This window comes from Cyprinodon variegatus, unplaced genomic scaffold (assembly GCF_000732505.1).
Source record: "Cyprinodon variegatus isolate N-32 unplaced genomic scaffold, C_variegatus-1.0 Scaffold1544, whole genome shotgun sequence".
Lineage (NCBI taxonomy): Eukaryota > Metazoa > Chordata > Actinopteri > Cyprinodontiformes > Cyprinodontidae > Cyprinodon > Cyprinodon variegatus.
In genome coordinates, this window is record NW_015151997.1 from 77,960 (window position 1) to 83,233 (window position 5,274).

Here is a 5,274-nt window from a genome sequence, read left to right on the forward strand (position 1 = left end):
CCGATATATTTGGGAAAAAAAGAGCAACTGTTTCCAGATTTAAAGAAAAATTGTTATGTGTGATAGCATGTAGTAGACTAGAAATGTCCTTAATCCAGTAATCTGTATATTTTACATTAGAACGGGATTTACCAGAAAGTCTGCACTCTCATCTTTTCAGGAATACTTCATTTCTGTGCCCTGCAATCAGCCAGTTTCCATCCTCTTATATCAGTAATGAAAAATGATAAATACAGACATCCCAAGTCTCCCGGAAGTTCCGGGAGTCTCTCTAATATAGATAGTTGTTCACGGATGCCCGCGGGTCAGATAAATTGTCCCGGAATTTAGACTACGAGAGGTGGTGTTTTTTTATTGCCAGTAAGAGCAGAAAGGCAACAATTTGTGGATCATGTGCGGATTAGAACTACTGCGATTGCGCAGACAACTAGAGAGCGGGGTGTGGGGAGGAGGTTGCTGGTGAAACCTGTGCAGCGTCTGTTAAAAGTGATGCTCTGTTCAACCAGAGTTCCAGGCGACTGGTTGATCAGAGAGCTGATTGGATAAGTCCTATAAGTTTTTCTGGGTTACTCTCTGACAGTCACCTAGTTACCACTTAAAGCTGTGCATCCTGTGAAACGTCAGAGTTTGAGTAAAAAATTAAAATGTAGAACTAATTTTACAGCAGAATATACTAAAGTATATCCACGTCTAGTGAAGGTAAGGAACAGTGGCAGATCTAGACCAAATGTACCAGGAAGGAAGGAGGGGGCCAGTGTGTTTATACATAACTATGTTATTTATCATCATCTACGAGCTCAGCCTCTTAACCTTAATATTTGCGTTGCCTTAGAATTCGTTATTTATAATTACTTAGGACCGGGTCTCGCAGCCATGGAGGCAGACATCTTTGCGCTATGGCAGCGCAGAGCAAACAAACTAGCGATTGCGAGATTGCCCATTACGCTCGAAAGTAACTATGGCAAGTTGAGAGAGATGAACTGAGACGGTACTGAACACACAGACTAATGAAATACTATCTGTAAAATTATCTATGTAAACAAACCTCATCACTTGAGAAGGTAGGTGATGCGGACGTCGTGGAAGACATTTTGTCCCGTAACGCTCGCCGTACTGTTGGGGGGGAGAAGCGGTGGGGAGGAGATGTTCATGTTGCTGCGGTCTGCAGTCTGAACGTTAGATGTCGCTAAAAATTACACACAGTAGCTTTAATTTAAGTTAAAACCTCTGTTTTCTATAAAAATTCATTTAGAACTCAAGTTCATATTCAAATTCATCTGAAAAAAATTGATTTTTTTTATTTGTTGTGAAAAAAAAAAACATTTAACAGATGAAAACTCGGATCCTATCTCAGTACCACTGAAGCTATCACCTTATTGTTTTTGAATAATAGGTAAAACAGAATTTGTAAAGAAAAAGAATGGAATAGATCCAAAGGACCTATCAGTAACCATGTCTGTTCCAGCGCAGATCATCGTTAGAAGTATTATGTCTTCATTACAGTGGCCATAACAGGGGCACTGGCCCCCGTTGGCCCCTGTCTTGAACCATGGTGAGGAATGATGACACTGTGGAGAGGTACACTATTTGCTGAAGTCTCATGAAAAACAGAAAGCACAACCGATGTTCAAGGCTACAAGATTGAAAGTATTGAAAATAAAAGACCAATTCTTTTCTGTTTTGTGTTTAAGAAATTACTGTTAGTTAATAAACAGTTGTTGAAAAGTTGCTGGCCTTAAGTGTGAACGTATGGGGAACAGTGCGGGTCCGTTGTCCCTGGGAGGAGCGGGGGGATAAGCATCTACTTGAAATGAGTTTTTGGAACTTGGGGTGTCTGTTATGTTTAGGAAAACTGTGTTTGGTGGCTGACTTTTATTTCTGTCAGTCTGAAGGGACAGAAGTTGGAAAAAGACAGATTCTCTTCAGCTTTAAAGGACCTCGTTTATTTATTTATTTTAGAATTTTGTAAACAACAGCTGCTGATTAAACTTGATGTTACAACCGTGACATGATTATAGGAGTTGTTTTTAGCGAGAAATCAATCAGAAGCGCAGTGAAGATGGTCTCATCCTCTATGTCCAACTCTCTGGCTTCAATGCGCCACCCGACACAAAGAACACCTGGTAGTCAGTCAGAGCTTCACATCCCTGTGATTCAGTCTTTTTAGCAACAGCTAGTGGTGACTACTTCTTCTTCTGCACGGTAATGCTACAGGCTGCTTCCCTGCGCATGCTGCCACCATCTGGTGAATTCCAGTACAGCACATTTGACTTAGATCAGCTCAGAAGCGAGAGCTGGGTGGGGAAACATCTGGGGCTGTAGCCCAAGTAGCAGCCTCCTAGATCCGCTGGATCTGGAATCTGCTACTGTAAGTTGGGCATTTGTTCTTGTCTTGGGTTGCATAATCTAGAAGGGTCATAATATTAAATGTATTAATTTGCACAAATCTTTGAATTGGCATCATGTGCTTATGTTTCTGTGTGTGTTTGGTTATTAGACTCCCAGACAGGATGCATGAAAAAAGAAAAAGAGACATAAGAGTCTTTAAAAGTAAAAGTATAAGATACATTCAAAGAAACCCCTCCTAAAACACCTTCTCTGGCTCCATAAAGCAGCATATACTTCAAGATCCTCATCCGCATTATTAAGCTCTCAATAACCGTGTAAAGTATATTCGTTTTATTAAAACTGCTAAAAAAATTTATTATTGTTGAATATGTTGAATATTATTATTATCGTTAATAAGACAAACCTAGAATCTTTGAATGTATGGATTGTTGCACCCCAAATTGTCCAATTGTTCATTTCATGTGTCTATATATTTTGTCATGAGTGGGATAGCAGAGATGCAAGAGAAACTGGAGGAAACAAACACAGAAGAACTAAATAAACTAAAGAAGAAACAGGCATATCAAAATTTCTTCCATGCTTTGGGGAATGTATGTGGTGGCTCTAAATCTATTCTGAAGACAAACTTTTTTTTTTTTTCAAGACCTACACTAAGCATAGAAACATGCCGCGATCATTTTGGATTTCAGCTTCTGAACAGGTGGATGGATTTGAGTCGATGAATGTTATGAGTAACTTTGAGATCATAAATCTGCATTATGAGCTTGAGTAAACAAGAGAGGCTTTATCCTTTGAACCGATGTTAATCTTCCTGTTTCCTACTCTCAGACCAACCTATTTAAATATCTGTACGGTTTAAAGCTGAACAGTCTCAGAGCTGTGTTCCGTTTCTCATCCTTTCCAGGTCTCCACTCCAGACTGCACATTAAGATGCTCATTAAGCTGCTAAACTAATCTTAAAAGTGAGGTGAACCCCACATGAGCCTCTTCTCCTCAGAGGTAGTGAGTCGGAAAGCAGGAGGAGGGTAGCGCGATGCAGGTGAGCTGCAGGTGTGTGCGTGCAGAAAGGACTGGGGGGCGGGGCATAAGTACTACCTGCAGTAGGTAGTTTCGGGTTTCCTGCAGGTCGGTTCTTCCTGCTGCTCAGAGAAGAAGCTTCGCTGCAGCTGATCCGAACCTCCGATGAAACCTCGCAGGTGTTCTCAGACTGACCTTTTTACCTGATGCAAGCCCATCAAGCACGTCGTCACCAAGTAAGTTTGAGTCAGCATTAATGAGGTCACTTCCGCCTCCTTCTCACCTATTCTTCTTAAAGTTTGGACTTTTAAACAGAGTCGTGACACCGAACCTTTGTTGGTGTTCTGTCATGCGGCTTTAACCCCGCTCTTTCTATGAAACTGTGCGTTTTTAGCGCAGGTTTTCCTCTGCGCGCACACGTGTCAATTCTGTGTGTGTTTGTGTGTATGCGTGTGCCCCCGCGCGCGCCTGTGAACAGTCATTCAAAAACATTGGACCGAGTGCGTTTCCATGAGACTAAATAGAGTGAGAGGCGGAACCTTGTCTTTGAGCTGCTACTGTTCCTCCTGTCAAGTAATAAAATAAATAATAAACCTCTGAGCTTATTTAACAAAAGTTAGAGCAAGAGTACTGCCTGAGCAATCAGTCACAAAATGTTAAAAACATCAAACAAATCATATTTGTTAAAAAAAAGGTAGAATTAAAAAAAAAAATTGAAACACAATGGAACCCCACATACCTAAACCATATTAACTTAAACTTGAAAATACAAAATGAAAAATATAAACCTTAATTCAAATCCAAACAGAATAAAAGTATTCAACAGTATAATACTGTACTTTGTCTCAGAGCCAAGTGTTAAAGAAATCTTGAAATTTCTCTTTGAACTGTAATATGTTTTTTAAGACTCTAAAACAGACTTTTCTATCTCTGTGGTTTTGGTCTATTTGGACCGCTGGTTTGATGTATTAACACGAGACCTGAGCTGCAAGCATTTCAATTTCATACAATGAAATATTTTTTAAATTTCAGGCAGTAAAAATTTATTTTGGTCTCCAAAAGTGGGGTACATGCACCTCTGTCTGTATCATTTTCTAAAAGGATATATGAAGAACCTTTTTTAGTATTCAGTATGAGTAAAGATAAACGAATGAATTGGTTCTTATATTTTTTAGATGATTGAAGGCCAACTTTGTTACAGTCTTTATGTCTCCGTGAATGTTCAGTTTTGATTCCATCCTTACACTCAGATTTAGAGTTTGATCAGTGGTTTATGTCACACTGATTATCTTTGATTTACAGCAATTTTTTTCAGCCTGGCTGTTATTTAAGCACTTTATAAGTAAAGTTTATGTTGACAAGTGAATGAAGCTGTTTGCTGATGTTGATTGTTGCTTCTGTGGCCAATGAATTATTACTTCAGTTTTATTTTTATTAATCAATAAACATTGTTTTATCCTTGAATGGGTTCCTAGTAACCTGGTGACATTGTGATATATAACTGTGTGTTCTTTGTGTAGTTATGCCACGGCCAAAACTTTTAATCACTTTGACTGTATGATCTGGTGAATTGTAAAGTGCCTTTAGCTGACATTTGTTGTGAATTGGTGCTATATAAATACACTTAATTGAATTGAATGGTTTATTATAATCTTAGCTGAAGGCTGCATGTAACTATTGAACAGGGATGGACCCTTTAGGAGCCCACCTGTGATTTTATTTAATTTTGTGTAATGTAGTTACCTACTAGGGATGGAACGGTTTATGAAAACCGTCCGAACTGTTCGGTTCGACTGTCTCGGTTCAGTTCGCGTGTGTTGCGTTCGGTTCATGCGCAGCTCCTTTTTCTCATAGGCGAAGCGTGTACAGTCCAGAGCAGAAGGTGGCGGTAATGCAACCAAATCCAAC

The 5,274-nt window shown here is 39.5% G+C and overlaps 1 protein-coding gene across 2 annotated transcripts in view; it reads left to right on the forward strand.

Annotated features, from left to right (window-relative positions):
- The first annotated feature begins 3,468 nt into the window (after positions 1-3,468).
- The window catches only part of LOC107103855, a 29,240-nt gene continuing 27,434 nt past the window's right edge, over positions 3,469-5,274 (forward strand). For both annotated transcript variants that reach the window (XM_015403690.1, XM_015403692.1), the window contains exon 1: positions 3,469-3,602. The gene's annotated coding sequence lies outside the window, so the exon portion shown is untranslated. The remainder of the gene's footprint in view (positions 3,603-5,274) is intronic.